Source organism: Puma concolor, chromosome A3 (genome assembly GCF_028749965.1).
Source record: "Puma concolor isolate L17-30 chromosome A3, mPumCon1.1.hap2, whole genome shotgun sequence".
Lineage (NCBI taxonomy): Eukaryota > Metazoa > Chordata > Mammalia > Carnivora > Felidae > Puma > Puma concolor.
In genome coordinates this window covers 62,655,417-62,667,935 of record NC_141669.1, presented here as the reverse complement: position 1 = coordinate 62,667,935, position 12,519 = coordinate 62,655,417, and the positions used below count along the sequence as shown (strand labels likewise).

The following is a 12,519-nucleotide window of genomic DNA, read 5'->3' as shown; positions in this document are numbered from 1 at the left end:
TTTGTTCATCCCTTTTGTTCCTTCCCCATCTTTCCCTTCCCTGGTTGCGAATGTTTTGCTTTTGCGAGTTTTTATTAAAATAATTGTTGGCATTGTTATTATTGATGTGCAGCCACAGAACTGTACTCTTGGTAGTTTCCTCCCTTGCACTGCTCATGACGTGTGCCTGGCATTTGAATCCAAAACCGTGCATGATCACCACGCTCAAGACTCAGAGTGTGTGTCTGTAGAACTGAATGTGTCACAGACCTTGAGAAGTGAAAGTCAAGTTCCTTCCTGTGCTGCTTGTGAAAATCCAGGGGAGCACACTGATGCTAAGCCAGTGACCATAAAGCCATCAAGGAGACTGCCAGTCCTGCCTATCCATTATGTTGTGTATTTTATTTGAGGAAATGCTTCCAATACAAGCAAAAATAGCAATTGTGTTTTCCTCCAGTAACAGTTCATGTTTGGTTCCCAAAGAATGTTAACAATAGCAATCCCTGCCTTCATAACAAAAGAGATTATCAAAGAAGTCAGCCCAAGCTGTTAGATTAATTTAGGCGAGAATTGCAAAAGAAAATATTTAGGGGAAATTCTATGAATTTCAAATAGCCGGCAAAATATATAATGTTGAGGATTCCACTCTGCTCTGTAGCACATTTTTGCAAAGCTTTTGCCAGTGATAGGTTTCTGAGCTATCAAAAGCACATTAATTTTTTCTGATTAAAACAGCTGTGAAAATATACAAGTGTAACTGTGAAAAATCCAGGGCTTATTGTAATACTTTAAGCAAAACAAGGATAAAATATTTTTAAATATGGACTTGCCAAAAGTAAAATATCTAACACGGGGAGAACTAATTCTGCGTGTGCTTCTAATATTTTGGCATAAATACTTTAATCCTCTTGTCCATCCTGTTGGCACCTCATCTACAGTTGACTTGTTAAGGGCTAGTTCCTTTGTAATGTCGTCAGCACCTCTCCATAGTTATTGACTGTGCTCTCATTAAAACTGGCAGAAGTGAGAAGAGGTGGGGAGGAAGCTGGTTCCTCACTACAAAGGTATTCAGAAAGGCAAAAGAACCTAAAGGAGAAACGAAAAAACACGAAAAAACACGACAGAAGTGAAACTGTCTGACCAGGAGGAGGAGGAGGAGAGGGGAGGAGGGAGGAGGGAAGAAGAGGATGAAGATGCAGAAGGAGAAAGAAAGAGGTGAGGAGGGAGGAGGAGGGAGGAGGACAGAGAGGAGGAAGAGGGAGCAAGAGGAGGAGGAGAAGGGTGGTGAGGAGGAAGAGACTTCTGGAGGTGGGGATGGAGTTTGGTAACCCTGCTTTCGTGATTTTGTTTGTTCTAAAAATATACAGGTAATCACAAAGACCCATTTCAAGCTTCTTATCATGTTCACCCAGAGTTATGCCACAATATGGCACCTAAATGCAGAGCACACATTCATAGCCAATTCCAACTTGTCTTTTTCTCATTATTTAAAATAAATCCTTTTTGGAGGAAGAAGACAATTTCTCTTGCCTGTGTCCCTGATTTGGGCTTGGGTGGTAATGATTTATTTCACTGTGGACCCAGACTCTTCATTCCCTAATCTACTACCTTGAAAGGGGTGACCTCACGAATAAAATCACTGTGTGATTCAAAGGGGGGGGGGGGTACATGCTTAATCAAAACAAGGTGCCTTTTGAGGAGAACCACCCAAACTTCAGCTTCTCAATGCCAAAGACAACATAAAGATTGAGAAAAGAGAAAAGAAAAAGGGAGAGAAAAAAAGACATCCTCTTTCCTCTCCCCCCGGACTGGAGGCCTAATACAGGATGGAGCTGTATGCTGACCCTCTGCTGATTCCCATTCAGACAGGAGTTCTGGCACTGGAACTCCAGATCAGACGGTAAGGTCACTGCCACGTGATACCCATGCCCAATGTAGAGCCCAAACCCAGCATTCCCCTGCCTCCGAGGCAGCAGGCAGAGACACAAACACCCCTCCCCTCAAAGCCACCAGGCCCACAGTCCCACCATAAACATAAGTGCCTGGGATTCCAACCTAGAGCCCCTAATGTGTTCAAAGGCAGCACTAATGCATAAAACGTCTGGGCTCAGCTGAGGCATCGCATCAGTCTCTGCAAATGAGGCTTTTCGGACAGCAAAGGATGAAGAGCCAGATTCTGAGAGGGTTTGGGAATTGCTGAGCCAGGATGATCCTTCTCTCCCCTCTTCTTGACTCTCCCTCCCTCTGGTCTCCACCTTTTTCCCCTCCCCAGCAAGGTGATTAATTCCAGGCCCCAAGAGGGTTTCTAAAGGGATCTACGATCGCCGCAGTGACACCCAGTGCTAAAGGAGAGAGAAACAAGCAGAGACTCCTCTGGTGCCAGTTGCGGCCAGAAGCCAGCAAGACCCTTCCGGCCAGGCTGAGTGTGCCCTGATCCCTAGGCAACTGGGCACTCTGCCCCCCCAAGATGGGGTGCTGAGGCCACACTCCAGCCACAGTCTTGGGGTTTGAGGATGCCCTTTACCCCCAGAAGTTCTCCCAGCACCTTTATACAGCTCAGTGGTGCCCTCCAGCCCTGTCTTCTTCCTCTGCATCCTGGTTCAGCCTCCTGTCCAAGACCACACCACTCACACCTATCTCTGCATCCTATCGCACCCACCCCACCCATCCCCAGGAAATCTATGGTCACACACCCATAGGTACTACCCATTCAGGAACTTTCCAGCGAAACAGCGCCTCTCACTTACTGTAAGAAGGACTTGTCCAGATCCTTCAAGCCCTTGAGATTGTCTTTCCAGGTGGGTAGAGTCTGGCTAATGCAAAGGCCTCCCGTGGCACAGTAGACCTCCAGGCTGAAGCACTAGCATCACTTTTCTCCAAGACTCATGAGTTTGGGACATTTTAGGTTTTCCTGGTTTTGCAGGCCCCAAAGAGAAATGTCCCAGATATTTTCTTACCATTGCATTGTTCAAGCCTACAATGATTATGCGGAAGTATGTGCACATGTATGGGTGTTGGTGCAAATCACACTGGAGGAAACACTGGTGCAGTCATCCCCTGATCACAGGGGATGTCTCAGTCCCCACAGACTGAAGATAGGCAGTTTTGTATCAGTGTGCCCAGAATGCCAGCTCCATGAGGACGGGGATTTTTGTCTGTTTTGTATACCGCTTAGCCCCAGCACCCAAAGCAGCACTGGCTCAACAGTCCACGCTCAATAAATATTTATGGAAAAATTTTACATGCTGAAGAATTTGAGTGTGTGACTCGGTGGTTTCTGACATTTCTTTTCTTTTTCACTGATTAAAAGAAAAATCAGCAGGGTAGGAGATCAACAAGATCCTTTTTTGCTTTTTGGTGTGTGTGTGCACATGTCTTGGGGTGGGCAATGGAGGTTAGTATCTCTATGTGTTTGTTTGTTTGTTTGTTTGTTTGTTTGTTTTCCCTTTGCTATGTCTGGTCCAATCCTTCCACTTCTTTGCTGCCTGGGTCATGCACCTGAGTTCTGTTATAATAGTAATTACAATGGTTTTGACAGCCTTAAGAGTATAGTTTGGAAAGCAGCTGTCACAGAAATTAGCAAGTTTTGCCAACAGCTCAGCTCTGAGGTGATGGGAGCCCAGGCCGGGACAGGAGGAGTTAACTGAGATGAGTGGGGTGTTATGCAAAGCACCAAATCCCTAAACTCCCGCAAAGATCTTTGATGGCCATGATCAATAGATTCTCAGACCACACTGACATAACCTTGTCATGCCTCAGCAAGGGTACAGTGGCTAAAAAGGGGTGGGGAGGTGGAAAGGTGGGAGGAGAGGGGGGAGAAAGAGAAAACAGGGAAAGGGACAGAGATATCATATGCCCTCCCCTCTCCTGCACCCCCAGAGCCCCTCCTTTCCACACCTACCCCCTCTTCAACAAGCATCACACAGCAAGTGACTGGTAATGGTTCTTTGGCCTTGTACAGCTTTTAAAATCCTTCAGCTGAAGCATCTCAGCTCCAATCGCCAGCAAAGCTTGAGCACCCTTGAGACCCTGGTGCAGATAATCATCATCCACTCAGTGACAAGAAGCTGAGCGCCGCTTCGGTACCAAGGAGACCGAATGTGGCAGGGCACCAAGGTGCCATCTTAGACGCGTCCAAACAGCCGCGGTGGCGGTGGCAGCAGCGACACACAGGGGTGTGCATGTGTGTGCAAGTTGTTGTTTCTTCCCCCTTTTCTTCTTCTTCTGTATCTTCTTCTCCCTCCTTCTTCACCCTCCTCAGAGAATCCTCTCTCGAGAGGGATGCTGTTAACACAGCTGCTCTTAGCAGGCTTCCCCGTTACCCAGCGCCTGCCAGACCAAATTGAATCCTGTAGTCAATACTGTTGGAAAGGAAAATGACATTAATTTGTGTAAAAGTGTAATCAAAAGGTGGTTGGGTGATTTTTCTTGCTTTCAGAGAAATGTGGGTTTGAGTTTATGATTATATAAGAGAGAGCCAGTCAGTCAGCGGCTTCCTGCCTTCCACCCAGCACTTCCCAAGTGCTCTTGCTGCCGTGTGACAGCATTAGAGTTAATGGTGTTGCATTATGTATACAATACGCTGTGGATGGTACAGCTGGCTGGGATGGTCCTGCGGACCAGGGTGCTGATGGGTATTTACATGCCAGCTGAAAGGTGGAAGAGACAAGATCCAGAAATAAAAGAAGAGCCATCCCTAACACGCACAGAACTCAGACCTCCAGCAGCTTGGAACAGCGGGGAAATTTCCAGATCGCAAGGGCCCCCGCGTTTATATTCCCTTTTCCACCTCAGGCCTTTGGCTCACATTTTCCATTCACAGAGCTCCCTGGCAAATTGAAGATGGTCTAAACAAGGAATACCACATCCCTTGCGCGTATTAAAAATAGCTCTCCAAACAGCCCGAAATATTTTCATTCCATTGTCAACTTTCCATCTCACACCTCAACAAGGGGCAGTGCTCAGAAGGAGACAGCTCCGGGCAATTGTCCTTTGCAGGTCTGCCTTTAGGGCCAAGTCACCAGGCCTGAAGCCCCTGCCCAGAAGCAGATCAATTTTACTATTAAGCAGTCATACAGAGGAGATGCAGGCACTGGAGGTTTGCGAAAGAAAAGACACTGTTCCATTCTCCACTCTGCGAGGACAGAGGTGGGCATTGCGTGTGCAGCTTTGCTATCCCCCAGGGGTGAATGAACATTAGGCACTGACCACTATGATGGAAGAGGTCACGGTAATGACGCCGGGGGCCTGGGAGAGTGGGAAAGGAAACCATCTTTGTCCTGAAAGTGTGGAAAGTTTGCCAGGAACCAAAGCAGGGGATTTTAGGATCCCAGAGAGCCTGACAAAAGAAAGCTGCATCTTTAAAAAAAGTTATTTAAGGGATTGGCCTTATTCGGGGGTGGGGACGGAGGAGTGGCAAGAAGGTAGGAGCCTTATGGGAAATCCCAGAGACAGCAGGGGTGGTCAGGGCCTCTCTACCCTCAGTCATCCTGACCCCATTAAAAAAAAGCTGCTCTATGTGCTGACCAAAATTTGAATTCACTTAATCAATTAATTCATTCAATAAAATCTGTTGATCACCTGCCATATGCCGGGCACTGGGCTAGATCCCGGGGATACAGCAGTGAACATAACTGACAAAAATGTCTGTCCACGAGGAACTTCCATACTATCCCTCCACGAAGGACAAGGATGCAGCCTTCCACAAGACAATGAGGGGTGCAAGCAGTCTTGGGAAAGATAACCAAGGCATAAGTGATGGAGATCTGTGTTCTCTATGGAATTTTTATTGGGGGAGGGGAAAGAAGCACAGGATGCTAAGTTGAGAGGGAAGAAGAATGTGTGTGTGGGGGGGGGGGCCGGGGGGGACTGGGCCAGCTGTGGAAGGAGGGAGGAAAGTACAAAAGCTGAAGGCACTGAGGCAAGATGCACCCAGTTTGCAATTTTGCTGATGATTAGCACTGGTAATGAAGAGGGGATCACGTAAATATCCATGGAGTGAAATGCCAAGATTCAGAGTTACTATTATATTTATATGAGGCAAAAAGCTGGCAAAAATCTCTGTTCAGCTGCCAATAAGCCTGCATTCCAAGGCCAGGTCTAGATGCAAAGCTGCAGGGCTCTCCAATATTCAGAGCAGTACAGAAACTGTCCCTAATGTCTAGGCAGCTGGACTCATCCTTCTACCCCGGGGCTTCCCACAAATCTCTGTAATGCTCTAGGAGCCCAAGCATGTCAACCAGCACCCCATTCACCGAAGATCCAGCCATTTGAAAATAACAATTCTTTCCCTAAAATTCTGGTGTGCTGTTCAAAGTTATTGAAAAAAAACCTGACCTTCATCCTCAACCACCACAGTACCCACAAAAGCCGTGGATTTCACTCAAGCCACAGGTCATGCTTTCCCCTGGTGTACAGAATCATTCAGAGTGCTTGAGTCATAGAAAAGCCTGCCTTGTGTCTGAATCATGTCGGAGCTTGTGTCTAGTCGCAGAGAGGAGTCCAGTCGGCTCCTCACCATCACACAATTTCCAGCCCTAACACAAAGTCATCGTCCTTTTCTTCAGTCCTGATTCCTTTACCCTCTACCTGCATCATGACATAAGACTTTGGCACTGTCTCATTTCTAGAAAGGTCTTTGCCCCAGTAGCTTGAAGTATCTCCAGTTTCCTTCTGTCACAAAAGAAAGAAAGAAAGAAAGAAAGAAAGAAAGAAAGAAAGAAAGAAAGAAAGAAAGAAAGAAGAAAGAAGCTTTCAAGTTACTTCATAGGAATCAAAATAGCATTCTCAAAATAAATAAATAAATCCCTTTACAATGTTATGTTTATTTGCACGTGTGCACACACACACACACACACACACACACACTCACTCACATGCAACCATCCCAAAACTATTGGCCTGAAAAACTGGCTATCCCACAGATGCCCCTTTCGACATAACTACATAAAAAGAGGTCAGGTCTCGGTCTGCAGCCCGAGCTCAGTCTGTGATCTGCCCAGGGTCACTAAAATAAAAGATAATCCAGAGAGCTGAAAGATCCAAAGTTACGCAGTGTGCACACCGCCTAGGGGTGCTGAAACAAGGTTGAAAATACAACCTGGTATGTAAGACGGCTGTGTGGGATATTAGATTGTGGCTGGCCCAGGGTGCTGAATGGCTCGCTGATATATTGGGTGTAGTTTGGTTGTGCAGAGAAACGAGCTGAAGAGAAAGACGCAAATACACAAAGGGAAAAAGAGACAGATAGAGAGATCTAGAATGAGACAAAGTGATGAGGGAGACAGAATGAGTGACAACAACACAAAGAGGCAGGGAAGACAAAGGCAATACCCTCTTTCCCTCAGTGTTCCTTGAGATTAGGCATGAAAGCAAAATGAATAAATCACCATCTTGGTTGGTGATATTGGAAACTTCTTTTCCTCCTTGAAGGGAAGGCAAGCGGATGGTGTCTTCTCTTTATCCAATTTTTAAACAGTCTGCAGGGAGCTGGGAGTGAAATGCAAACCAGGAAAAATAACAACAGCAATGGGAGGAAGAAAGGAATGGGAATGGACTCTGAACTGACTGTGACAGTTGTGGGGTATCAAACTGTTGTGGTTTTAGGACTGATCTCTCCTTGCCAGTAGATTTTTTTCTCCCCCCACCCCACACCCCAAGCTTGTTCCCTTATGCCCTGCCTCATTGAACCTTAGACAATAGTGACCTCAGCATAGAGACATATATCCAGGCAGCCTCAGCCTGAGGCAGAGATCAGGATGCAAAGGGCAAAGGTTTGACCCTAAGAAAAGTTTCTCATGGGGTCAGATCACACTGCCTGGCTGGAGGGATTTTTTTTTCTTGCCTGATATTGTTTTCTCTCTTCAAGTGACTGATTTTCCCAGCCAAATCTTTTACTCCTGTGCTTGCCTCTTTTGGATCTGGGTATACATATCTACCTCCTGCCACTTCCCATCGAGGCTATCACTTGTCACTTCTCCAAGTCTCAGCCTGGAGATGTGGCAATGCATCCAGGACCAGACTGCATATTAGCCCCCCTGTGACCTCCCACCTCCCACCCCTAGTCCCCACCCACCCCACACCCTCCTCAGGGTACCCAGCAACTCTCACAAAACTGGCTGGCTACATATGGGCCAATGGGAAGGCATTTGTTAGTTGCAAATGTTCAAATTAACACTTACTCCTGTCTCTGAGTCTGCAGGGAAAACCAAGTCTGACTACTAATTACAGCTTTTGGGGGTGAAAATAAACAGAAGTGTGCCAAGTCAAGGCCTTTATGCAGAAAAGAAAAATGTCTTCATCTGGATGCCGCATTTTGACATTTGAGGCCCAAGAGCTGGAAAGAGGAGCCTGGGGCTCAAGAGAGGCTATATCCTTCTCAGGGAGAAGCACTGTGTCTTCAGTTCTTGGCATTATACCCTGGGCATCAGAGTTCCAGGGCCATCTCACACATCTTTGTTGGTTATTTGGTAGTAGCAGAGTGGGGGAGGAAACTGTCCTAGGTATCAATGGAAGGTCAGTGGGAGCTGCAAGGGCCCCATCATGGCTGCCCTATATAGCTCGTCTCTTTCTGCCCTCTGAGCCCAGCATTCCCTCCATGGCACCAGACACAGCACAATTTCCCAGCCTTGCCTCCACCACCTAGGAAGCCTTTTCTGACTACTCCAACCTGTAATCTCTTGCCCTTCATTTCCACGAAGTTCTTTTTTCCACCATTCTTTTGCTGGTATAACTGTTTTATAGAGATAGCTAACTTTTAGTTCATCCCTAATGAAATTTCTTGATCTGGGAAATACAGTACTCTCTAGTCTTGGGAAATTTTCAGCCATTACACCTTCATGTATTGTTTTGCATCATTTTCTCTATTTTCTCCTCTTGGGATGCCTATTAAACATGTGTTAGGGCTTTTTGATCTGTCTTCTAGCTCTATTAACTTTTTTTTCATGATTTTCATCCCATTAGCTCTTCTTGCCACATTTTGGGACATCTCCTTATCTTAGTCTTCCAGTTTCATAATACATTATTTGTTGTATGCAATACACTATTTGGTCCATTATGTGATTTAAAATATACCTGCAAATTCTCTAATAGTCCTTCCTCCAAAAGTCAGCATCTAACTCCTCTCCCCTTGAGTAAGGACTAGTTTTAATGACTCTCATCTAATGAATAGGATATGGTGGCCACGGTGGTGTGTAACTTCCAAGACTTGGTGACAAAGAGCATCATGGTTACCTTTTCCTTTGCTGTCTCTCTCTTTGATCACTTGCTCTAGGGGGAATCAGCTATCATGCATGAGGACACATCAAGATGCCCTTTGGAGAGGCCCACATGGGGAGGAACTGAGCTCATCTCCACCTTCCCTGTGAAGCATCCATCTTGGAAGCTGGTCCTCCAGGCCCAAACAGGCCTTTATAAGACCACAGATCTGGCTGACACCTTCACTAAAACCTAATGAGAGATCCTGAACTAATACCAGCCAGCTAACCCATTCTTGAATTCCCAAAACCAAGAAACCAGGAATAAATGTTTATTGTTTTAAGTTACTAAGTTTTGGAATGACCTGTTAGCTAATATATCCATAGACTCAATTTTTTTTATTCCAATAATGATTTCTTCATTTTTGAAGTTTCTAATTTTCTTTAAAGCCACCTACACTTGTTTCATTTCCTTCTGCACATTTTTCATCATTTCTATACCTTCCATTATCCTTGAGAACACTTAAATGATTTGTTTTAAAACATTTTTTATTGTTCTATCAGGTTTTTCCCTTGGATGTTGGTTCCTCTATTTGCTGAGTTTGTTATTTGTCTTTCATGATGGTGGACTTGCTAGGTGCTTTATAATTTTTGTTTGTGAGATTATCTTTTATGAGAATTTCCTCCAATAAATATTCAGAAAACCCAAGGCAGTTTTAAGAAGGACTTGATACTCAGATCCAGGCTTCTTAGTTCAAAGTTATTTGCCAACCAGCAGATTTGGGTTGAGTGTACAGCATGCTCCCAGGAGTTTGTCATGCTGGGTGGCACTTCTCAGGATTTTAGCCAACCCCAGGCAGGAAAGAAGGGTTTTCTGCTGTCCCCTCCCAAATTTAATGGAGAGAGAATGTGTCTGGGCTTCAGCTTTATATAGTCAGGGCAATGGGGTCCCAACTTGAACCCACTGATAAGACTGTTTCATCCCCAGTGCCCACAAGCCTCAGCCTCCAATATCCAGTGTGGCCCATGTGTTAAATTATTTTATAGAAACCTCTCCATTTATGACTGCTGGAAATTTCCTCTCTTTATTTAAGCATAAATATATACTTGTTAAAATTTTTTTTCTCATAATTTCTCATAACTTTTTAAGTGTTCAATGTAGAAATAGGAGGCTTCAGCTTGTAGTTAATGTTCTTGCTCTGTACCAGAAATCATATTTGCTAACTTTCCACATTTATTTTTCCTCTATCCCCAATCATACCATAAGCTTCTAACAGGGACAGGATTATGCCCTTTTTTACTTCTTCTCATTGGAAGAGAAGAACATCTTCAACATCTTCAGGGATCTGCTCTATAAATATCTGACTGACTGACAGATGATGTGACAGGAAGGTTTGAGAGCAAAAGGAAATTAAATTTCTCTCATATTTCATCAGGACTACTGACTCTCAGATTTGGAACCCCCCAAAAAACGTGTCTCTTAAGCTTTTCTAAATTATAGATACTTTGAAAACCTAATTAGACCCTCTCTACAGGAAAAGAAAGAAAGAAAAAGAAACAATATATTTGCAACACACAAACACAAAGTTCTGCATTGTTTCAGGGATTTAACTACGCTTTTAAATATTTATTTATGTATTGAGAGAGAGAGAGAAAGAGAGAGAGAGAGCATGAGCAGGGGGGAGGGCAGAGAGAGAGGGAGAGAGAGAATCCCAAGCAGACTCTATGCTGTCAGTGCAGAGCCTGACATGGGGCTCAGTCTCACAACCATGAGATAGTGACCTGAGCTGAAATCAGGAGTCAGATGTTCAACCAACTGAGCCACCCAGGCACCCTGGGATTTCAGTTCTTTAAAAAATTAATACTAAAACACAAAAATGTTTCTTTTTTGTGTCTCTTAACAGAATTTCTTTTAGTGTCATTAGTTATTTTTTTTTCCTGCGACTTATCAAAGATCCTTTTTTTTAATCATTAGAAATAACCCTTTCCTGGGGCATCTAGGTGTTTCAGTCAGTTAAGCACTGACTTCGGCTCAGGCCATGATCTCGCAGCTCATGAATTCAAGCGCCGCGTCTGGCTCTGTGCTCACAGCTCAGAGCCTGGAGCCTGCTGCAGATTCTGTGTCTCCCTCTCTCTCTGCCCCTCCCCTGCTTGTGCTCTGTCTCTCTCCATATATATAATAAATAACAAACATTAAACTTTTTTTTATTTAAAAATAAAAAAAATAACCCTGTCCTTCTCTTGACAGACATGGAAGCTGACGGCCTGAGAGCCTAAGTGACTTGCCCAAGCAAATCATGGGCATGACCTCTGGCTAGATGCATATCTAGGACTAGCTGTTTTCCACTATCTAGGCCACTTCTCTTCATAACTTTGAGTCTAGGTACACTACTATGTGGTAGCACCACAAAAAGTCAGAATTAATTTTAATCCTATCAATAAATGACACTAATTTGTTTCCAATACTTCACCCTGCTTTATAAATACTCCCTTGTACTTAGCCTTCTGCTGTGGATCAGTAAAGTCAACTGGTACATCTAAAAATGGGACCTACAATCTTAGCCCCCTTCGCCAATTGAACTCATGTCATGCTCCCATCTGTCATTCAAGGTCAATTCAGCCAACATTTATTGATGTCTGGCATTTACCAGGCACTGCTCTCAACACTGGAAATACAGAAATGGCCAAGGTCACACAGGGCTCATTGGCTAATGGAATGATAGACATGTAGACACATAACTATAATAAAATGTACATGCTAAACTAGGGGTGTGCACAAAGTGAAGACCCTTCCAACAAAGAAAACTACAATTAATTTGAAAAAGTGAAAATTGTTTAAACTATATTCTTAATTCACCATGCAACAAATCTAGAAACAAAATAACAACCCCCCCAAAAAAAACACCCTCAGCTCCTTGAAATTTTAAAAATTCACTCATAAATAATCTTCAGTTAAAGAGGGAAAAAGTCAGTTCAGGACTATCTACAAAACTATATTTGTAAACTTATGAGATGCTTTCAAACTATAGTCAGAAGACAAATAAATAGCCTTAACTATTTTCATTAGTAATTTTTTAAAAAGATAAAAATGAACTAAAATTTCAAATAAAATGATTTTTAAAAAGTAAAGAAGAAATGATCAGCAAAAATAAAACAAAATGTATTAAAAACAAAAAACAGTTGAAGTTATAAATAAATTTAAGAGAAAAAATATAAAGATTCAAAATTAGGCATAAAGGAGTATATAATCAACTGGCATGCAAATACTTTTATAAGAATCTCATGTGCCACACTACAACAAATAAAAAATAAAATCTTTGTAAAATAGATAATTTTTAAGAAAATG

At 43.7% G+C, this 12,519-nt stretch overlaps 1 long non-coding RNA gene across 1 annotated transcript in view; it reads right to left on the bottom strand.

Annotated features, from left to right (window-relative positions):
- Positions 1-3,191: 3,191 nt before the first annotated feature.
- LOC147582501 (uncharacterized) overlaps positions 3,192-12,519 on the bottom strand; it is a 36,158-nt gene continuing 26,830 nt past the window's right edge. The window contains exon 2 of the long non-coding RNA XR_015248731.1: positions 3,192-4,340. This is a non-coding gene — a long non-coding RNA (uncharacterized LOC147582501). The remainder of the gene's footprint in view (positions 4,341-12,519) is intronic.